The sequence below is a fragment of the Neovison vison genome, chromosome 5 (assembly GCF_020171115.1).
Source record: "Neovison vison isolate M4711 chromosome 5, ASM_NN_V1, whole genome shotgun sequence".
Lineage (NCBI taxonomy): Eukaryota > Metazoa > Chordata > Mammalia > Carnivora > Mustelidae > Neogale > Neogale vison.
Window position 1 is genome coordinate 54,056,079 of NC_058095.1, and position 24,933 is coordinate 54,081,011.

General features: G+C 39.1%; 1 pseudogene; it reads right to left on the reverse strand.

Annotated features, from left to right (window-relative positions):
- Positions 1-16,886: 16,886 nt before the first annotated feature.
- On the reverse strand, positions 16,887-23,879 carry LOC122907356 (annotated as a pseudogene).
- Positions 23,880-24,933: the final 1,054 nt, after the last annotated feature.

Genomic DNA, 24,933 nt, shown 5'->3' on the forward strand with positions numbered 1-24,933 from the left:
GGATGCATTCCTGGAAAAATATAAACTACCAACATTGAGCCAGGAAGAATTCGACAACCTGAATAGACCGATATCTAATAACGAGATTGAATCAGTGATCAAAAACCTCCCAGAAAACAAGAGCCCAGGACCTGACGGATTCCCTGGGGAATTCTACCAAACCTTCCAAGAAGAAATAACACCTATTCTCCTGAAGCTGTTTCAAAAAATTGAAGTAGAAGGGAAAATTCCAGACTCTTTCTGTGAAGCCAGCATTACCCTGATCCCCAAACCAGGCAAGGACCATACCAAAAAGGAGAATTTCAGACCAATATCACTGATGAATATGGATGCTAAGATTCTCAACAAGATCCTAGCCAACAGGATCCAACAGCACTTTAAAAAGATTATCCACCATGATCAGGTGGGATTCATCCCTGGGCTACAAGGATGGCTCAACATTTGCAAATCAATCAATGTGATACAACAAATTAATATGAGAAGAGAGAAGAACCACATGGTCCTCTCAATTGATGCAGAAAAAGCATTTGACAAAATCCAACATCCGTTCCTGATTAAAACGCTTCAAAGTATAGGGATAGAGGGAACATTCCTGAACCTCATCAAATCTATCTATGAAAGACCCACAGCAAATATCATCCTCAATGGGAAAAAGCTTGCAGCCTTCCCATTGAGATCAGGAGCAAGACAAGGATGCCCACTTTCACCACTCTTGTTCAACATAGTATTAGAAGTCCTAGCAACAGCAATCAGACAACAGAGAGAAATAAAAGGTATCCAAATTGGTAATGAAGAAGTCAAACTCTCTCTCTTTGCAGATGACATGATTCTTTATATGGAAAACCCAAAAGACTCCACCCCCAAACTACTAGAACTCATACAGCAATTCAGCAACGTGGCAGGATACAAAGTCAATGTGCAGAAATCAGTGGCTGTCTTATACTCTATCAAGGAAAATACAGAAAGGGAAATTAGAGAATCTATTCCATTTACTATAGCACCAAGAACCATAAGATACCTGGGAATAAACCTAACTAAAGAGGTAAAGGATCTGTACTTGAGGAACTACAGAACACTCATGAAAGAAATTGAAGAAGACACAAATACATGGAAGACCATTCCATGCTCTTGGATCGGAAGAATAAACGTTGTTAAAATGTCTATACTGCCTAGAGCAATCTATACTTTTAATGCCATTCCGATCAAAATTCCACCGGCATTCTTCAAAGAGCTGGAGCAAATAATCCTAAAATTTGTATGCAATCAGAAGAGACCCCGAATCGCTAAGGAAATGTTGAAAAACAAAAATAAAGCTGGCGGCATCACCTTCCCTGATTTCAAGCTTTATTACAAAGCTGTGATCACCAAGACAGCATGGTACTGGCATAAAAACAGACACATAGACCAGTGGAACAGAGTAGAGAGCCCAGATATGGACCCTCAACTCTATGGTCAATTAATCTTCGACAAAACAGGAAAAAATATACAGTGGAAAAAAGACAGTCTCTTCAATAAATGGTGCTGGGAAAACTGGACAGCTATATGTAGAAGAATGAAACTCGACCATTCTCTAACACCGTACACAAAGATCAACTCAAAATGGATAAAAGACCTCAACGTGAGACAGGAATCCATCAGAATCTTAGAGGAGAACATAGGCAGTAATCTCTTTGATATCAGCCACAGCAACTTCTTTCAAGATACGTCTCCAAAGGCATAGGGAACAAAAGCGAAAATAAACTTCTGGGACTTCATCAAAATCAAAAGCTTCTGCACAGCAAAGGAAACAGTCAAAAAAACAAAGAGGCAACCCACGGAATGGAGAAGATATTTGCAAATGACAGTACAGACAAAAGGTTGATATCCAGGAACTATAATGAACTCCTCAAACTCAACCCACATGAAACAATCAAACACATCAAAAAATGGGCAGAAGATATGAACAGACACTTCTCCAATCAAGAAATACAAATGGCTATCAGACACATGAAAAAATGCTCATCATCATTAGCCCTCAGGGAGATTCAAATTAAAACCACATTGAGATATCACCTTACACCACTTAGAATGGCCAAAATTAACAAAACAGGAAACAACATGTGTTGGAGAGGATGTGGAGAAAGGGGAACCCTCTTCCACTGTTGGTGGGAATGCAAGTTGCTGCAGCCTCTTTGGAGAACAGTGTGGAGATTCCTCAAGAAATTAAAAATAGAGCTTCCCTGTGACCCTGCCATCGCACTCCTGGGTATTTACCCCAAAGACACAGATGTCGTGAAAAGAAGGGCCATCTGTACCCCAATGTTTATAGCAGCAATGGCCACGGTCGCCAAACTATGGAAAGAACCAAGATGCCGCTCAACAGATGAATGGATAAGGAAGATGTGGTCCATATACACTATGGAGTATTATGCCTCCATCAGAAAGGATGAATACCCAACTTTTGTAGCAACATGGATGGGACTGGAAGAGATTATGCTGAGTGAAATAAGTCAAGCAGAGAGAGTCAATGATCATATGGTTTCACTTATTTGTGGAGCATAACCAATAGCATGGAGAACAAGGGGCGTTAGAGAGGAGTAGGGAATTTGGGTAAATTGGAAGGGGAGGTGAACCATGAGAGACTATGGACTCTGAAAAACAGTCTGAGGGGTTTGAAGTGGCGGGGTTTTGGGAGGTGGGGGTACCAGGTGGTGGGTATTATAGAGGGCACGGCTTGCATGGAGCACTGGGTGTGGTGAAAAAATAATGAATACTGTTTTTCTGAAAATAAATAAATTGGAAAAAAAAGATAACCTACAGAATGGGAGAAAATATTTACAAATAATTTATCTGGTAAGAGTTTAATATCCAGTGTATATAAAGAATTCCCAAAACTCAAGAGAAAAGACAAAAACCAATTAAAAATGGGCAAAGGCTTGAATAGACATTTCTCCAAAGAATATTTACAAATGGGTCATAAACACATGAACAGATACTCATCATCAATAATCATTAGGGAAATACAAATCTTTTTTAAGATTTTTATTTATTTATTTGACAGATAGAGATCATAAGTAGGCAGAGAGGCCAGCAGAGAGAGTGAGAGGCAAGCTCCCTGCCCAGCAGAGAGCCTGATGCGGGGCTCAATCCCAGGAACTGGGATCATGAACTGAGCTGAAGGCAGAGGTTTTAACCCACTGAGCCACCCAGACACCCCAGGAAATACAAATCTTAATGAGATACCACATCAACTTACTAGGATATACTACCACAACTTCAAGAAAATGGAACAATAACAACTGTTGGGGAAATTGAAACTCTCCTCCATTGGTGATGACAATGTAAAATGGTACAGCTTTCTGTGAGAGTCTGATAGCTCCTCCAAAAGCTAGATATAAAATTATAAGACCCAGGAGTTACACTCCTATGTATATACCTCACATCATTAAAAAGGGGTTCAAACAGATATCTGTATGCCAATGTCCATTGGAACACTATTCGTGGTAACTGAGGGGTGGAAACTATCCAAGTGTCTATTAACAGATAAAAAGATGAACAAAATACAGTGTGTACGTATGATGAAATACTATTAGGCCATAAAAAGAAATGAAGTTCTGATACATGCTACAGCATGGATGAACCTTAAAAATATTATGCTTAGGGGGGACAAGATGGCGGGGTACTAGGAAGAGGCATCTTTTCAGCTGGTACCCCAAAGTGAGCTGATTACCTACCAAAGAACTCCGATCACCCATGAAATCAGCCTGAGATCAGAATTATACACGTCTGGATCTCTACAGGGGCAGAAGACGCCAGTGAGCAGGTAAAGCGGAATGGGAATGGCGGACTGATATCGGAAGATAAACAAAAGGGGGAGGGAGCCACCAGAGGCGACCGGTACAAAAGTAATACCCCGATACGAGCGAGAGTGCCCTGCGTCTGGGGACCAGCATTAACTTGGAGACTGGTTGAAAGCACTCCAAAAGAGCAAAGGATCGCAGGGGGAAATTGTGGGAATCGGGGCGGCTAGGGACAGGGGCTTAAGTCCCCGGTCCCAGACGGCCTCCCCGGCGCGGAGAGAGAGAGAGTGTGGCGGGGAAACCGGCTCCTGGTCCCTAAGCCGCCAGCGCGCCCCAGAGCGCGGGGGGTTCCGGCTCCTGTGAGGGGATGGGAGCTGCGCCGGTCTGCAGAACCCGCACTAGCCCTACCACAAAGCTTGAGATGCGCGCGCACGTCGCTCCAGCTCTCCTGGGTTTCTAAGGCCCGGGGGCGCTTCTTGACCCGCACCATTGTTTTCAAAGTCTAAGCCGAGTGCGCGCGAAACTCTTCCCCGGACAGAGGCGCGCAAAAGCCCAGCCTGCGGCTTACGGACCAGCGCCCCGTTCTCAGTGCCCCAGATGCGCGCCCGACCCACAGCAGCCTCTGAAAAGAGGTGCGCGCAAGCCGGGCACCCCCAGCCCGGGCCGGCGGCAAAATCTCAGTGTGCGATCGCTGCTTGGAACCTCTCTGGCGGTCAGGAGCCCCCAGACAGCCGCCACTGCCTTGGCTTTGGGGACGAGCAAAAGATCCTGCGCCCCCAGGGTCTTTAACTTGGAACCTGCACTGCCAGCGTCAAAGGGGGAATTTATTCAGCTTCTGCACCCAGACTGAGGCTTCTCTCTGAGACGGAGATCAGGAAGTGTTCCAGGGTGCACCTTGACTGCACCAGAGTTGATACATCCAGCTACATCTGTTCAGTCTTCTCCCACCAAAATGACTAGGAGGAGGAATGCCCAACAGAAGAAAAATACAGAGGATGGACCTTCTGCAATAGAGCTAAATGCTATCAACATAGACAATATGTCGGAAAGAGAATTCAGGCTAACAATTATCCAGGCAATAGCTAGGTTGGAGAAAGCCATGGATGACCAAACAGAATTGATTAGGGCCGAACTGAAAGCGACCAGACAGGATGTTCACAATGTTAGGGCGGAGCTTAAAGCTACCAGGGAGGAGGTCCACAATGCTCTCAATGAGTTCCAATCCAATCTAAACTCTCTCAAAGCTAGGGTAACTGAGACAGAAGATAGAATTAGTGATCTGGAAGACAAAGAGATAGAGAGAAAGGATCAGGAGGAAGCCTGGAACAAACAGCTTAGATCCCACGAAAGCAGAATTAGGGAAATAAATGATGCCAAGAAGCGTTCCAACGTCAGAATTATTGGAATCCCTGAAGGGGAGGAGAAAGAAAGAAGTCTAGAAGATGTCGTGGAACAAGTCCTTCATGAAAACTTTCCGAATCTCGCGAATGAAACCAGCGTTCATGTACTAGAGGCTGAACGGTCTCCACCCAAGATTATACACTCCAAAAAAACATCACGACACCTGATAGTCAAATTGAGAAATTATAATTGTAGGTATAATCTCTTGAAAGCTGCCAGGGCAAAGAGGCTCCTTACTTACAGAGGGAAGCCCATCAGAATAACGTCAGACCTGTCCACAGAGACCTGGCAAGCCAGAAGAGGCTGGCAAGATATATTCAGGGCACTAAATGAGAAGAACATGCAGCCAAGAATACTTTATCCAGCAAGACTGACATTCAAAATGGATGGAGAGATAAAGAGTTTCCAAGACCGGCAAGGCTTAAAAGACTATGCAACCACCAAGCCGACACTGCAGGAAATATTAAGGGGGGTTCTATAAAAGAGGAAAAATCCCAAGAATAGCATTGAACAGAAATATGGAAACAGTCTACAGAAAGAAAGACTTCAAAGGTAACTCGATGTCAATAAAAACGTATCTATCAATAATCACTCTCAATGTGAATGGCCTAAATGCACCCATAAAATGGCACAGGGTTGCAGATTGGATAAAACGACAGGACCCATCCATATGCTGTCTACAAGAGACCCATTTTGAACCTAAAGATACACGCAGACTGAAAGTGAAGGGGTGGAGAAGCATCTTTCATGCCAATGGGACTCAAAAGAAGGCTGGGGTAGCGATTCTCATATCAGATAAATTAGACGTCAAACTAAAGACTGCAGTCAGAGATACAGAAGGACACTACATAATCCTTAAAGGGACTATCCACCAAGATGATCTAACAATTGTAAATATCTATGCTCCCAATATGGGAGCAGCCAATTACTTAAGAAAACTGTTAATCAAGATAAAGAGTCATATTGATATGAATACACTAATCGTAGGTGATCTTAACACGCCTCTTTCAGAATTAGACAGATCATCGAAGCAGAAAATCAATAAAGAAACAAGAGCATTGAATGACACATTGGACCAGATGGACCTCATAGATATATACAGAACATTCCACCCTAAAACAGCAGAATACTCATTCTTCTCAAGTGCACACGGAACCTTCTCCAGAATAGACCACATACTGGGTCACAAATCAGGACTCAGCCAATACCAAAAGACTGAGATTATTCCTTGCATATTCTCAGATCACAATGCTTTGAAACTGGAACTCAATCACAAGGAAAAGTTCAGAGGGAACTCAAACACCTGGAAGCTAAAGACCACCTTGCTTAAGAATGCTTGGATCAACCAGGAGATCAAAGAAGAACTGAAACAATTCATGGAAACCAATGACAATGAAGACACTTCGGTCCAAAACCTATGGGATACAGCAAAGGCGGTTCTAAGGGGAAAATATATAGCCATCCAAGCCTTGCTCAAAAAAATTGAAAAATCCAGAACACACCAGCTGTCTCTACACCTTAAAGAACTGGAGGATCAACAACAAATCAAACCAACTCCACACATAAGAAGGGAAGTCATCAAGATTAGAGCTGAGATCAATGAGGGAGAAACCAGAGATACAGTAGAATGTATCAATGAAACTAGAAGCTGGTTTTTTGAAAGAATCAATAAGATCGATAAGCCACTGGCTACACTAATCCGAAAGAAAAGAGAGAAATCCCAAATTCATAAAATTATGAATGAAAAGGGAGAGATCACAACTAACGCCAAGGAAGTAGAAACAATCATCAGAAGTTATTACGAACAGTTATATGCCAATAAGCTTAGCAACCTAGATGAAATGGATGAATTCCTGGAAATATATAAACTACCAAAATCGAACCAGGAAGAAATCGACAACCTGAATAGACCGATATCTAATAACGAGATTGAAGCAGTGATCAAAAATCTCCCAAAAAACAAGAGCCCAGGACCTGACGGATTCCCTGGGGAATTCTACCAAACCTTCCAAGAAGAAATAACACCTATTCTCCTGAAGCTGTTTCAAAAAATTGAAGCAGAAGGAAAACTTCCAGACTCTTTCTATTAAGCAAGCATTACCCTGATCCCCAAACCAGGCAAGGACCCTACCAAAAAGGAGAATTTCAGACCAATATCACTGATGAATATGGATGCTAAGATTCTCAACAAGATCCTAGCCAACAGGATCCAACAACACATTAAAAAGATTATCCACCATGATCAGGTGGGATTCATCCCTGGGCTACAAGGATGGTTCAACATTCATAAATCAATCAATGTGATACAACAAATTAATATGAGAAGAGAGAAGAACCACATGGTCCTCTCAATTGATGCAGAAAAAGCATTTGACAAAATCCAACATCCGTTCCTGATTAAAACGCTTCAAAGTATAGGGATAGAGGGAACATTCCTGAACCTCATCAAATCTATCTGTGAAAGACCCACAGCAAATATCATCCTCAATGGGAAAAAGCTTGCAGCCTTCCCGTTGAGATCAGGAACAAGACAAGGATGCCCACTTTCACCACTCTTGTTCAACATAGTATTAGAAGTCCTAGCAACAGCAATCAGACACCAGAGAGAAATAAAAGGTATCCAAATTGGTAATGAAGAAGTCAAACTCTCTCTCTTTGCAGATGACATGATTCTTTATATGGAAAACCCAAAAGACTCCACCCCAAAACTACTAGAACTCATACAGCAATTCAGCAACGTGGCAGGATACAAAGTCAATGTGCAGAAATCAGTGGCTTTCTTATACACTAACAATGAAAATACAGAAAGGGAAATTAGAGAATCGATTCCATTTACTATAGCACCAAGAACCATAAGATACCTGGGAATAAACCTAACTAAAGAGGTAAAGGATCTGTACTTGAGGAACTATAGAACACTCATGAAAGAAATTGAAGAAGACACAAAAAGATGGAAGACCATTCCATGCTCTTGGATCGGAAGAATAAACATTGTTAAAATGTCTATACTGCCTAGAGCAATCTATACTTTTAATGCCATTCCGATCAAAATTCCACCGGCATTCTTCAAAGAGCTGGAGCAAATAATCCTAAAATTTGTATGGAATCAGAAGAGACCCCGAATCGCTAAGGAAATGTTGAAAAACAAAAATAAAGCTGGCGGCATCACCTTCCCTGATTTCAAGCTTTATTACAAAGCTGTGATCACCAAGACAGCATGGTACTGGCATAAAAACAGACACATAGACCAGTGGAACAGAGTAGAGAGCCCTGATATGGACCCTCAACTCTATGGTCAATTAATCTTCGACAAAACAGGAAAAAATATACAGTGGAAAAAAGACAGTCTCTTCAATAAATGGTGCTGGGAAAACTGGACAGCTATATGTAGAAGAATGAAACTCGACCATTCTCTTACACCGTACACAAAGATCAACTCAAAATGGATAAAAGACCTCAACGTGAGACAGGAATCCATCAGAATCTTAGAGGAGAACATAGGCAGTAATCTCTTCGATATCAGCCACAGCAACTTCTTTCAAGATACGTCTCCAAAGGCAAAGGAAACAAAAGCGAAAATAAACTTCTGGGACTTCATCAAAATCAAAAGCTTCTGCACAGCAAAGGAAACAGTCAAAAAAACAAAGAGGCAACCCACGGAATGGGAGAAGATATTTGCAAATGGCAGTACAGACAAAAGGTTGATATCCAGGATCTATAATGAACTCCTCAAACTCAACCCACACGAAACAGACAAACACATCAAAAAATGGGCAGAAGATATGAACAGACACTTCTCCAATCAAGTAATACAAATGGCTATCAGACACATGAAAAAATGCTCATCATCATTAGCCCTCAGGGAGATTCAAATTAAAACCACATTGAGATATCACCTTACACCACTTAGAATGGCCAAAATTAACAAAACAGGAAACAACATGTGTTGGAGAGGATGTGGAGAAAGGGGAACCCTCTTACACTGTTGGTGGGATTGCAAGTTGGTGCAGCCTCTTTGGAGAACAGTGTGGAGATTCCTCAAGAAATTAAAAATAGAGCTTCCCTATGACCCTGCAATTGCACTCCTGGGTATTTACCCCAAAGACACAGATGTCGTGAAAAGAAGGGCCATCTGTACCCCAATGTTTATAGCAGCAATGGCCATGGTCGCCAAACTATGGAAAGAACCAAGATGCCCTTCAACAGATGAATGGATAAGGAAGATGTGGTCCATATACACTATGGAGTATTATGCCTCCATCAGAAAGGATGAATACCCAACTTTTGTAGCAGTATGGACGGGACTGGAAGAGATTATGCTGAGTGAAATAAGTCAAGCAGAGAGAATCAATTATCATATGGTTTCACTTATTTGTGGAGCATAACAAATAGCATGGAGGACAAGGGGTGTTAGAGAGGAGTAGGGAATTTGGGTAAATTGGAAGGGGAGGTGAACCATGAGAGACTATGGACTCTGAAAAACAGTCTGAGGGTTTGAAGTGGCGGGGGGGTGGGAGGTTGGGGTACCAGGTGGTGGGTATTATAGAGGGCACAGCTTGCATGGAGCACTGGGTGTGGTGAAAAAATAACGAATACTGTTTTTCTGAAAATAAATAAATTGGGAAAAAAAATATTATGCTTAGTGACAAAAAGAAGATGGACAACTATTGTATGACTCCACTTAACATGAAATATCGGGAATAAGCAAATACATATACAGAAAAGTGGTCTAGGGTTTACCAGGATGTAGAAGGACAGGACAATGGGGAGTTATAACCTGATTATATAATCTCTATTTGGGGTGATGAAATGTTTAGGAAATAGATGGTGGTGATAGTTGCATAATATTGTGAATGTAACTAACACCACTACATCATATACTTAAAAATGACTAAAATGGCAGTAAATAAATAAATACGTGGCTTCGTTCCCCTATACCAAATAGACAAGCCAAATATGGAAGATGAGTTTAAACATTAGTTTAAGATTACTGAAAATTGATATTTATTCCCAGAAAGATAATTTAGAGTAGAAACAGCAATGTTTCATAAGAACCATGAGAAAAAATAAGTATTTCACCCTTTGTTCAGTAGGTTTCCTGTTTGTAGAAGAGAATTCTCTGGAAGAGGGACAGAAGTTTCCTTAAGCCTTGTTGTCACTGACATCTGATTAAGACAACCCACATTAGAGGATATTTGGGTTGGTGGAGTTTTCCATTAACTTCGTGTGAGTTTTTCTACAGGAATTTTAAATAATATTTTTCCTTTAAAATTCTTATATATGCTTGTCTTAGTTAATAAATCTTGTAGTCTGTCACCATCAACAAAACATAGGAGCTTTCACTAAGGCAAGTCTTTAGGCAACTTGTCTTTCTTCTTGTTTTTTTTTTCCTGTATGAAATTAGTAATAGGATCTACTAATACTTTTAAATAATTACTTTATTTCTGCTTGGATGACCACCTGGATTAGGACTAAAAGTTTCTAACTGCATAACACCTTTCTTCAAGGAAATCTTAAATCCTTGGACTTATTTCCATTCTAATTTGTTTGGTAACCTTAACCTTTTTGGAGGGTAAGGAAATGGCAAGAAGTGAAGAGAAATAGTAAGAAGCAGCCAATACCTAGCTTTTTATCCTCTTACATGGCAACTGACAACACATTAAAAAATTTCCAAAATTGTGCTTCTTGATGCCAACATACCCTTAGTCTGGATTTGCAATAAAATGTTTGCTGGAAGTAAAAAATTGTTTGTAAGCTCAAGTTTGTGTAATCATATAAAAGTTTCATAATTTAAAGTGGTATCTAGAGATAAAAACACACACAGAGAAACAAATATAGGCACATCACAATCCCAGATTTTCTGGGACATGATAAGGGCCTGAGGGAAAGAGAGGGAGGGGGATATATTTTTAAACATAAAGGATACTTAAGTAACTTAAGGATAAAGTATTTATGATGTCAGAAATTGGGTAAGATAAACAGAGTTCAGTGACTTTAATTAGTCCTAGAAAGAAAACAGCTATAGTGAGCAGAAAAGAAGGACAGATAAAAAAAGATGAGTCCAAAAAAATGGGATTCTTGGAAGAACTACATAAACTAAGTGGGAGTGGGGACACTGGTGACTTTCTTTTATTCACTTTCAAGTGGCCAGGATGTTGTAGTGTTAGATTACCTGGGTCTTTTGCTTTTCAAGACTGTTTCTTCACTTTGTTACCTCCACACATTCAGGGGTATAGGTGTTCATGTTTGTGTCCCTCTAGTTTCTGCTGTAAAATTGTTGAAAGCCAGAATGAGGACTCCACCATATTCACTTAGAATATCTAAGTGAAAAACTCCTCAGATACCTGAGGATACATAGCCTCTGTAGCAACTTAAACATTTCAGAAGATATTTTTAACTGTTACAATCAAAACAACTTCTTCATCAGAAGCAAATGACCAATTTGACCATTGCTTTGTATGATCTTCTAATAAGACTGTTACGGGAACAGTGTTTTGTCATTGACTCATTCCTTGATTGATGCTACCATGTTGCTATACCTCACCTTAGGAGTGCTTAACTAGTGACTTTTTTTTCTAAGTAGGATCCACATTGAGTATGGAGTCCAATATGGGGCCCAAAGTCACAACCCTAAGATCAAAACCCAAGCTGAGATGAAGAGTCAGATGCTTGACTGACTGAGCCACCAAAGTGCACCTAGTTAGTGACTTTTTGACATAGTATGTCTTGGAAAGTTATACTATTTTTCAAACAATGACCTTTTCCCCCCAGAATAGCACAAGTTTCACAATGAAGCACATTGGATAAACGTGCTCTTAAGAAGTGGTATTTTGGGGCACCTGGGTGGCTCAGTGGGTTAAAGCCTCTGCCTTCGGCTCAGGTCATGATCCCAGCCCCACATTGGGTTCTTAGCTCAACAGGGAGCCTGCTTTCCCCTCTCTCTCTGCCCGCCTCTGCCTACTTGTGATCTCTGTAAAATAAAATCTTTTTTAAAAAGTGGTATTTTAACATTATGATTTCAGACAAAGACATGCTTATCAATTCATTCAAAACAAGTTTTTAGGGGCACCTGGGTGGCTCAGTGGGTTAAGCCTCTGCCTTCAGCTCAGGTCATGATCTCAGGGTCCTGGGATCGAGCCCTGCATTGGGCTCTCTGCTCAGTGGGGAGCCTGCTTCCTCCTCTCTCTCTCTGCTTGCCTCTCTGCCTACTTGTGATCTCTCTGCCAGGTAAATAAATAAAATCTTTAAAACAAAACAAAACAAGTTTTTAGACAGAGTACAACATGTGGAACAAATTTAAATTGCACACTGTGAAGGTTGCACCCAAAATATTTTCCTCTGTGTACACAAGACAAGCAAAAGAGATGAGAACACAGCATCTTCAGCTAGTTACTTACATGGGTTATTCTGAAGTGTTCTGAAGTATTCTTATGGCTATTTAGTCTTTATTTCACCCTAAAGGTATATTTCTGGGCTATAACTTTGAGTGTAGATTTGTGTACTGGACAATGATGTACCTAAGAATGGTTGAAAAATTGTCAAAGAGAAAGATGAAGAGCAAACCCTCCAAAAAATATGTTTCCTACACCCCTCCTCTACAACCCAGCATTCACTATAGTTTTTTATTACATTTTAAGTATAAACTATATTTACTTTAAACTAGTTATTAATTACAAAAAATTATTTTCTTACAATTCAATTCATATATTTTTCTAAGAAGATTCTTTGAGTATCTTTCCTTTGGTATTGATATAAAACATCATAAATTTCCTTGTTAAATTTAATAGGTTTTTAATTGAATGATCAAGTTGTTTCACTTCTCTGAGTCTTCCTTTCTTCATCAAAAAGAGGGTTAATGGTGCTGAGAGTGCTGTGGGGTTTTAAAATAATTAATTAATTAACTAATTAATTAAAAAATGTCATGAGTAAATAGTTTCAAGCACTTTCACAGCATTTATTTATTTACTGGCAAATGTTGTGTTATTAATGAATCGCTCCTGGGGCATCTGGGTGGCTCAGTCAGTTAAGCATCTGACTCTTGCTTTCCACTCAGGTCATGATCTCATGGGTCATGATCTCACAGGTATTGGGATCAAGCCCCACATGGGGCTCTATAACCAGTGGGGAGTCTGCTTGAGGATACTCTCCCTCTGCCCCTCCCCCCTAAAATAAATACATAAATCTTAAATAATAATAATAAAATATCATACTTATTTACACATTAAAATGGTTATTTAGTATATGAGATATTCAAACTGCATTCCTTGAAAATTAAAAAAGATAAATTTAATGGATTTCTTTTTCATTTAATGACTCTTCACATGGTGGCAGCATTTCACAAATGAAGTAAAATCATTAAGCAAAGGAATACATTGATGGAATAAAAGAGCTGAGTAAGTTATAGTCTCAGCCTTGAAGGAACTTGAAAGTTTTTAGAGAAGATGGATAGATATGTACATAAGAATGTGCAGAATGTTAAAGTTTATGTAAATTATAAAGAAATAGGACCACATTTTAAAAAACAAGCATATCTGAGTTTATACACCAAAACTACAGTTATTTCCTTTAAAAATTTCCCCTGAAAAGTATACACAGTCATTTCTCAAAAACTTACTTGTTTGAAAGATAAGTTATGATGATAAAGTAATGGGAATGGTATCACAGAAAAGCACTAGGATATAAAATGCCCAGAACATAGATAAGTGATTTTTCTAATCGGGTGACAATTCTTTTTTTTTTTTCAATTTATTTATTTTCAGAAAAACATTATTCATTTTTTTTCACCACACCCAGTGCTCCATGCAAGCCGTGCCCTCTATAATACCCACAACCTGGTACCCCAACCTCCCACCCCCCCGCCACTTCAAACCCCTCAGATTGTTTGTCAGAGTCCATAGTCTCTCATGGTTCACCTCCCCTTCCAATTTACCCCAATTCCCTACTCCTCTCTAACGCCCCTTGTCCTCCATGCTATTTGTTATGCTCCACAAATAAGTGAAATCGGGTGACAATTCTTAAAGATCTTTCCATGATCTATTCTCCTTTCAACATTTTCTTTATCTACCTATCTATCTATCTATATATCTATTTCTATCTATATTCTTAATATATATACCATATATATATTTCTTAATTTTTTTCCAATTTATTTATTTTCAGAAAAACAGTATTCATTATTTTTTCACCACACCCAGTGCTCCATGCAAGCTGTGCCCTCTATAATACCCACCACCTGGTACCCCAACCTCCCACCCCCCCCGCCACTTCAAACCCCTCAGATTGTTTTTCAGAGTCCATAGTCTCTCATGGTTCACCTCCCCTTCCAATTTTATATTTCTTAATTTTTATTTTAAGTAGACTCCATGCCCAACATGGAGCTTGAACTAATGACCCTGAGATCAAGAGTCACATGCTTGCAGACAAAGCAAGCCAGGTGCCCCTCAACATTTTCTACATAAGACTACAACAAGGTTCAGAAATGCTGATCGAAAGGAGCTTTCAATTGTTCAAGTTGCATTCAGGAAAGTAGGTCAAGCTTGGATCCAACAGTGTGGACATTTTTGCAATGAGAACCAACCAACCACAAAAGGAACTGACTTTGAATACCAAGTAAATAGACTCTTTCTAGAAGATACTCTTTTTCTTGCTTAAAACTGTTGTCGGGAGGCAATGGTGGGGAGTAAGGCGTAGTCTCATACCTTCCTATACAGCAGAAACAAGCATTTTCAGAGGATATTCGTGGACATACAAGAATATTCAAAAGGAGTTTATATAGCAAAAGAAATAAGGCTAGGGGCACCTGGTGGGCTCGGTCAGTTAAGTTGCTGTCTTAGCTCAGGTCATTATCTCAGGGTTCTGAGATCAAATCCTATGTCAGGCTCCCTGCTCAGTGGGAAGTTTGCTTCTCTCTCTCTCCCTCTGCTGCTCCCCCTGCTTATGTTCTCTCACTCTCATGCTCTCTCTCTCTCTCAAATAAATAAATAAAATCTTAAGAAAAAAAGAGATAAGTAAGTTTAATGAACTTTGTGTGTCTGAGAGGGGTCTGCATTCAACCATAAGCATTGGTACATGTAAATGGTCACCCCATATGAAACAGTTCCAGATTCTAATTAAGTGAGATCGAGAATAACACTAAATGAAGACACAAAGAAGTTCCTGAAAGTCATTCTAAAAGCTTTGGACCAGGCTCTTCAGTGTGCCCTATGATAATGTTTTGGTGATAGCATCATTGCCATCAAACCCACACATATAGGACTTGTATATTTTGGTATGTTTATTCCATAATGTGAGTTCATTTGTGTTCAACCAATTCTTTTTTGTCTGAAGTTTTAAAAAGAAAAAAAAAGGTTTTATTAAGCAGGATTCTGAAACTGAAAGGACATTTTGTTTCTCATCCAAATGGACACTGTATACTCTTGACACCCTGATTTGCTCACAGGTAGATAGAGTATCAATCCCATTATAGAGTGAGTAGGGCCATTTGGTAAACATTCTTACATTAACCAAGGATTGTACATGGTTAGTGCTTAAACTTGTTTCCCTCAAAATAGACATACAGAGGTTTCTTTAGTACTATACTGACATATACCTCTATGTCAACATTATCATCATTCCTAAATGGGTCACAGTTGGGGAACTCAGACTTTGTAAGGTCCCCACTGAGGCTGGTTATTCTGTGTGTGGGCCTCTTGTGGCATAGTTTTTGCTCTTCCCCATCCTGCTCCATGCCCCAAGAAGCTAACCTGGAAGTCTGCACTATCCAGACTCATCTGCCCTCTGCCATTTAGTTAGGTTTGACAAATGCACTGCAGGAGATTGGAGAGTGAAAGGAGGAAGAGGTCAGGGATTTATTCCTGCTGCTCTCTGCCTGGTTCAGGAGCACCTGTGTTCCTTTATAGATGGCCTCAGCGCTCATCGGGTGGCTTCTCTCCAAGGGTTACAGCCCTTACCATGCTCCAGTAGAGCTCTCCTTTGGGACTTCCTGCTGTCTCCTCAACATCCTCTGTTGGTTCGTTATCCTTGACAATCAGTCCCTACATCAAACCCTCTTTGATTTCCCCATTGGAATGGCTTCCTGCCTGAAACATGTATCTTCCATGTATTATTTTCTTATATATTATATTTTTCTCATTAACACAAATATTTATTAACGCTATTTATATACCAGAACAGATTGAGTGTGAAGTTTGGATAACTTGAAGTCACCATTTGCTTCTGCACAAAGGTATTTTCTTATTTATTAATGAACATTTTTCTTTGCTATCCTTCTGTTTTTGTCCAGATATTGGCCTCTGTCAAATATTTAAAAATTAGCTTAGTTTCTATTAAACAAAACTAAAAGTGATTCTGTGACAGTGACTGTATGGCAACCAAATACATCTGATGTCAAGTGTCATTTAAAACGTTTCTTGGGATGCCTGGATGGCTCAGTCTGTTAAGCATCTGCCTTTGGCTCAGGTCATGATCTCAGGGTCTTGAGACCCAGTCCTGCATCAGGCTCCCCGAAGCCTGTTTCTCCCTCTGCCTGCCGCTCCCCCTGCTTGTGCTGTCTCTTTCTGACAGATAAATAAATAAAATCTGAAAAACAAAAAAAAAACAGAACAAAACAAAAAACAACTTAAAAAAAACCACCAAAATTTAATAAATAAAAACCAAACAAACAAAAACCAAAACACCCCTGCTTTTTGATCATCTCTGTCAGTTTGTGCTACTTATGACAGAGAGGGCTGGGATTTTATAAATTCCAAGCCTTATCTGAACAGTGTGCATATAAAAGTTGTCTTTTAGTTTAGTGAAGGGGTATCCATGAAGCTGTGGACCTCTGCATTCTTGTCTCTGCTCATCAATAACAACCGTCTTTCCAAATGTCCTCTTTCAGGCGACCACAGGTTTTAGGAGCTGGGAAGGGTCCACGAATAGGTTGTGCAAGTTTCCTGTGAGGCATTGGTATACCCCCCAGGAGAAGGGGAAGTGGGTCTCAGCAAGACACTTCTCACTGTGGTTGTTCCTGCAGATCTGGTTGAAGTAGGGCTGTTGATATTGTTGGGAAGACTTGCTGGGACTGTGTACTCTGAGCCATGGGAGGGCCCAGCTGAGGAGGTGGTTGGTATGAGCTGTTGTTTCTTTGGTACCTGGAGAACGAGAGCCATGGTTGTTAAATGCTTTTACTGGTTTCTGGAAAGCCAAAGGAGAAGATATTGCAGGGAAGCAGAATTTGCCTGGAGAGGTATGGCTGAAGCCTGAGGTTGTGTATGAAGCATTTCTCCATTTGACACTTAAAAATTTAAGTCACTTCTGCTGCTTTTCACTGAGTCAACTTGCATATTTGATTTTTGGGACTCTCATTCATTATTTAATATAATTCCCACAATAACCCTGTCAGAAGTATCACTCTGAGGACCACCAAAACAGAATCATACTTACCACAAAGTTGTAATTTAAAAGTAAATCTACATTTGACCAACTATAAACCTTTCTTCCTCTACTTCATACAGTTTCCTTCTAGAAGGTCTGTTAATACTTACTTGGCAAATCATCCATAAATATGCTATTATTATTCCCATTTTGCAAATGGAAACTAAGGATCAAAACCATCTACTCACTCCACGTCACAAACATACTTGACTATACACATTATCGTGATTTTACTCTGCCACTGTCTTTATCACAATGTCTTAACTATTGCTGGAAATTTTTGTCCAGAGAGATAAAAGTTTAAAATAGCTTCAATGTTCCTTTCAGGAACTTCCTAAAAAATCCATTTTTAATGAACATAAGACTGTTTGGCTTTTCAATAGATAGCATCAAATAATTCTTTGCTTTCTGTTTTTTCTATACCTTTACCTCAAAGCCCTCATTTTGCTGTACCCACAAATCCTAAAGCATTCTGCTGTGATCTTTATCCCATCCTAATTAAAAGCCATCCCTTGCCTTGAAAGACTTGCCATAAACCAAATAACAAAACTTCATATCACAACTTTGCTCTCTTCCTTCCAAGATGCTACTAATTCGTGGTCAAGCCTGTGTTCTTCCTTAGTGAGCAATAGACTCAGATTTACCTTTCAACAGGTTATTTTCGTGGAATTTTTGAGGATCCAGCATTTGGCAACACTAACACTTTAGGGACTTAAATAACCACCCAAGTTCAGCTAGATAGGAAGACGTGGAGCTGAGATTCAAACTGAGGCCTTCTGACCCTGGAGGCCTCTCATAAATAGCACATATTTTTGTCTCTAATAAGGTATACTATTAAAAGAAAATGTGACAAATCACTTAGTATAAATGTTACTAACTGGTCACTAGAGTGTTTAACACAGTCCCTGATGGCTTTGTATAACAGAGCACTATCTTTTCAGGTATTCAAAAAAATTATTAAAAATTAGTCTTTTTCTTTTATCATTTCCCAAAGCTTAACTTTTTAAGACTTTTGTTACTTAGATTCACAAATATATCAAAGTAATTAGCAAAAGTAATAGTATTTCTTTATATATCAACTTGTCGTATGAAAATGTTGAGCTGTGTTTTATCACTACATAAAAGTAAAAATGAGATTTGCCTTTACATGGCATTATGCGTCAAAGTACTGATTTCTGAATTGTCTTCACTGTGCAACACTGATTATTTTATCATCTGAATGAAATAGAGCAGAATTTTACTTGCTCTAAAAAAGTAGTTGTTATAATAAAAGTAGGCATTTCAATAAAACAGCATATGATTTTACTCTTGAGATACCAAAGGCAATAACTCAGATAATTCTTGAGTAAGAATTATCATTTTTAAATTACATATTTGAAAGCAATTATGAAAATAGGAACTGATGAATAGACCAAAGGTGTCAAGAAAGTTCCTAGAAAATTCTGGAAATAGATTCTCTTCCTCTTGTTTATTTTATTTTTCTGGAGACCTATGTCCTTTGGGAACTCTCAAATAAATCTGATGCAAACAGATGTTAATGTTTAATGTTGTTTTAGCCTGATGGTATGGGGAGCAACTCACTAAGGCTTCCACTGAGGGGACTCTCAGGATTAATAGACTCTCTACCCTCTCTCTGTGAATCATACTGTCTGATTCCCACAGCAAACTGACCCTCAGCACTGCCATACTAGCCCCCATTCTATCCTTGTACTTGTGCTCCCATCAGCTGAGTTGTATGCTTCCCTAGACTCAATTGTGTTTGATTTGAAACCTTGTCATGTAATATTATAACAACTACATGTTAATACAACTTGACAACTACATATTACCCAAGATGACAGGATGTAAAAGAAAAATGTTGCTGCTGTGAAAACTAAATTAAATACTTCAGAAAACAAACTGCTTTTTAAAATGAGATCAAATCAAATAATTATAAAGAATTGGGGGAAAAAAAACCTTTTGAGGCCTAGAAAAATTTTGCTTTTAGCTTTAAGATTTTTTTCTCACTTGAAACACACTAGGAAATGTAGATGAATTATGTAGATGTATATGAAAATGTAGATGAATTATGAGTATAGTTTTGTGAAAAAGATTATCTGGAACTCCAGTCACCAGATTCATATTTAAAAAAAAAGCTTTGGGCCTATTATAAAAGGAAGGTAAGTAAATATGTATTTATATGTTTGATATAAAATTCAAAGTTCCAGTTTAGTATGTATCTCTTTTATGACTGTCTAATATGACTGACATTTCTTGATTAACCAATTGTGATGGTTACTTTTACATGTCATTTTGACTAGGCAATGACGTGCTCAGATATCTGGTTAAACACTATTCTGACTTTGTGAGGGTGTTTTTTGATGAGATTAACAACTGATTAGGTAGACTGAATAAAGAGACTGCCCTTCTTAATGTGGGTGGACCTTATCAAATTAGTTGAAGGCCTAAACAGAACAAAAAGGCTGACTCTCTCATGAGTAAGAGGAAATTCCTGCCTACATGAGCTGGAATATCAATCTTTTCTAACCTTCACACTCAAACTAAAACATCAAACTTCATTGTGTCTAAAGACTACCAGCTTTCAGACTAGAACTTACATCATCAGCTCTCCTGGACTCACATTGGAACTGTACTATAAACTCTTCTGGGTCTCTATCTTGTTGACTACAGATCTGGTGACTTGTACTTGAACATTTAAAGGTGATGGCAAAAAGAGGAAGAGCAAACGAGGAAGACTGAGGACCAGATGAGGAAGTAGAAGAAAACCAGGAGAATATGGGATCATTCAACCCCCAAAAGGAGAATTTCGAGGAGTAACCAGTTGTATTAAGTGCCAAAATATCAAGGAATATGAGGTCAAGGCAATCCCCAATGTATATAGTAATATAGTATAGTTGGTTATGACCATTATGGAAGAAATTTCACTGAAATGATAGGAATGAAGTCAGATTATAAGGACTGAAGAGAAAATTATATCTCTAGTTAATGAGGTCTATCAGACACAAGTGGTTACTTCTGTCCATTTTATAACACCATTGAGAAGATAGCGAAAGAAGTTTTTTCTAAAAAGCGATAAACCCAGAAAAATAATGATATAATTCCAACAAGCTTTTGAAAGATGAGAAATGGATGGACTGTGGTTGTTGACTCAGCAATCTAGAAAAGGTAAACTGAAAGTGTGAGGGGCAAGCAGACAAAGAGCAAGATGATTCATGTCTCAGAACCCTGGGAGAACTTGATAACACTAAGTCTTAGGGATCTCTGAAAAATCAGTTGGCAATTCATTTATGAAACAGCTTTTCACATCTTCTCCAGTCTTTAGCCAATTGGTACCCTGTCCTCATACTACAGAAGACTGGAACTTCCCTATCAAGGAACGTTGAAATCTTTCCCCAAACAATACGAAAATTCGCACAGCTTCACTTGTACATAACCAGGTGGGAGAATAGAGAATTACTGTCAGGGAAAACTCTGCCAGTGGTGAAAAAAAAACCCAGAGAAATACTGATATTTGTGTGCCCTTCAATGAAAAAGTCAGCTTATTGTTAAGTGATGTCCACCAGTGACTAATTCTGCTCATGCAAATAGAACTCTGAAGATGAAATACAACAACAACAACAAAAAAGCAAATAATCTATTAAAAAAAAAAACAGAAAATGTAGGGGCATGGTTGCATCAGTTGCATCTGTCTTTAGCTCAGGTCACGATCCCAGAATCCTGGGATCGAAAGCCCTCTGCTGCTTCCCCTGCTTGTGCTTGCTCTCTGCCAAATAAATAAATAAAATCTTTAAAATGAAATACATAAAATAGAAAATGCAAGGAGGATCAAGAAAATTCAAAAAATATTTTAATAGGATCTCCACAGAGGTGCAAGATGATATTGCAGCCACAAAACAAAAATAGAATGTTATTAAAAGGAATTACCAAGCCTAAGAATGGGCTTTTGGACACCAAAAATACATGAGAACTAGAAGAATCAATAGGGGGGTGAAAGGTTAAGTCAGGAAAATCTTTCTGAAAATGGGAAATGGACAATAGATAAAAATTAAAACAAATGTAAAGATCTGTGTAGGAGGTCCAATAGTTTAATGATATGAGTTTCAGAAAGAAATACAGAAGAAAGTATGAAAATACCTTAAACCAAAAAAATTCCTAGAACTGAGGAACACAGGTTTCCAGATTAAAGTGACTCACTGGGGGTGCCTAGGTGACTCAGTCAGTTACACATGACTCTTGATTTCAGCTCAAGCCATGATCTCAGGGTTGTGAGATTGAGCCCACATCAGGCTCTGTGCTGGCCATCGAGTCTGCTTGAGATTCTCTCTCTTCCTGTCTCTCTGGCCCTCCCTTCCTCTCCCCCCAGCCCCTAAAAAAGGAAAAGGAAAGGGAAAAAAAGACCCATTGAATTTGCAGCCATATGAATAAAGAGAGGCAAATACGGACAAAAAAAACCTTAAAAATTCGAGAAAGAAAAAAAAATCAGGTCCTATACAAAAGATAGATTCTGAATGTCATTCATAGCAATTCTGAGCAGCATCGAGAAGCCTTGTGATTTAAGGAAGAGCACATCCAATATAGAATTTCTAGATGACAGGGAAATCCCTTCATGGAGGCCATATAGTAAGGAAAGAAAGGACGTGGAATGTGTCAGGAATCTGTGTGTGTGTGTGTGTGTGTGTGTGTGTGTGTGTGTCAGGAGTCCTGATTGCTGTGAAACCTGAGGTAAGCAGGATTAAAAGGCATGAAGAACTCATGACCGGCAATAGATTGGGCAATAAGCCTGGTCCTGATATAACCCTTCGAATGGCAGGGACTTGGCCAGCTGTTGTTTGTTCCTGTATCTCTACTGAGGCAGACAGAGGGGGACTCTGGGCTAATGAAAGTGTAAGCTCCAGCTATCCAGTGGAAATTATCCCCACCGGGAAATACAATCCTCTCTCAAGTCTTATTTTTGAAAGCTTTCTAATATGTGATTGCCAATGCCACCAAGAATTTCTTAAGGTGGAAAAATTTCCTCATAGGAATTACCTATTCCACAAATGCCTTCAGTCTCCATAATTACAGGTTACATGGATATTACACTTTATATGACATGGAATTTTCAAGAAATTGGTTGTTTTCCTTTGTGACAAAGGCACACTTTTGAAGTCCTAGTGGAATTTATGTATTGGACTTATTTTCTTAACAATTGGCACCAGTATGCCATTTGGGGAGGAAACTACCTTTGAGGAAATGACTTGATTAGCCACTGGGTAGAAGGTGGGTCCCTGTGGTGTGTGATGTTCAGCAAAATGAAAGCCACAGAAGAGTCAGGTCAAATTGCTCTTAGGAGAATTATAGAAGAATTTCTTTTGTTTCTGAGAGAAGAGATGGCGAAGATAGGGAAGCAAAGAAGGGAGGGAGGAGAGAAGAGAGTAGAAAGAGGAAATTGTGATATGTGTTGCAGAATAGGAAGTAAAACAGCCAGTGGAAATATTAAGGTGCCTGAAGGATTTTCTATGAAGACATATATTAAAGACTCAACATAAACTATCTGCATTTCTACACTAAAGACATTCCTTAGCTTGCCCATGCCACACTGTCTTAAAGCGAACACTCACAAATGGACGAACCAATTGGCTTGATGATAGAGATGATTTTTATGCCTCAGTCAACCTGATGTTAGAACAGCAGATCCAGAAACAGATTTGACCTCCAGGAATGGGAAGACTTTGGATTTCCACACTGTGCAAAATGAGAATTCAAGTCTAGACCTGTTTAGACCTCAAGAGTAGAAGACTCCCGCTGATACATAGATGATATTCCTAGTAATGCCTCACTGACACGACAAAGTCTTAAATGTGACTTTCTTCTCTATAATGGCTGATTTCCTCTCATGTTATTTTGACCTAATGCATATTCAGTGCAAGCCACAGCTCGGTTTTCATTTAGTTACTTTCAGAAAAACCTATGTGAAGTTAATTACATCTCATGAATGGTATGGTGTGTGGGGGGGTGTTTCCCATGCTTTAAAAAAGGAGGCCAGTTTCTTACTAAATAAGGTTTTTGAAAAATCAGATTTCATTATTCACAGTTGTTTGTTGTTTCCCTTATTTTGTGATGCTTAGTATTACTTAGTATTACTTTAAAAACCCTATTTTACTATGTTGCACATATGTGCCAGATTTGCTCCGCTGTTTGTCCCTTTCCCCCTTTCCACATAGATGGATAGATAGAATTTTTCCCCCTTACCTGTCCATTATCCAGTTTTTCATCTTTGTAGCTAGAAACTTTGCCTCTTGGCATCTTGCTTTCATAACAGAAGTGAAAGAAGAGCTTAGCAGTTCTTCCATTTCCTTTTCCTACTTGTTGTTCACTATCATTTTTTTCTAAACAGACTAATTTTCTTTTTGATGTCCCTCATAGATTAATTTAAAAGGCTCCTCTGTGTTAGTTCAAAAAATTTCCATAGTTAACATTGCTCTCCTATGCTTCTTATTAAATCGGTCTCTGTAATGAAACTCATCTCTGTTATAATTAGCTGATTTTTAAGGCTACCAGAAGGCATTTATTTCCTTTATCTCCAATATCAGGGCACGTTCTTTTAACAAGTTGATACTTACTGCACTTACCAGAACATGCCTCTGATAAAAGACATCTTCTCTTCTAACCTACAATTTATTTGGAAGATACCTTTTTAAAAGTTAAACACATTGAATCCATTCCTAGAGTGTGATGTCAAACATAATTTATAACCTCCTATTTCAAAGTTTAGTTCATTTGCAAATCAAGACACAAAAATCCCATCAGACCATCACCAGGTTATGTTGTTAGTTAATTATTAGAGTCTGCTCATCATGGGGGTAATCAATGAGAAAGGATCAGGAAAAAGAATACTGCTACTTTTCTAATTCTTGCATTGTCAACAATACCCTTACTCTCTGTTTTCCTTAAAAAAATTGAAGCCACCAGAAGAAATATCCTCATTTTCCAACATGACCAGTAGAATTGCCAGCCTCTTCACTCATCCTCTTCTCCTTGTTCCCAGGTGCGTTTCTTTCTTCAAGGTGTTTCCAGGTGTACCTGATATTCCATCCTGTCTCACTTTCTAAAAAAAATCTACCCTACTGATTAGTTCCTCATCCTACATTTTCTGGTTTGACCTATCCCATCAGCATTTAAATATGTCCTAACCTTTCCTATCTTAAAAAAAATTCAATTCTGCATTCTATTCCCACAACCATTTTAGCAGACTTTTTCTCCTTTTTACAGCAAAACTTATCAAAAATGTTCTCTATGTTCACTGCCTCTGCTTTATCACATCCCCTTCGTCCCTCCACACTCTCCATCTGGCTTCCAT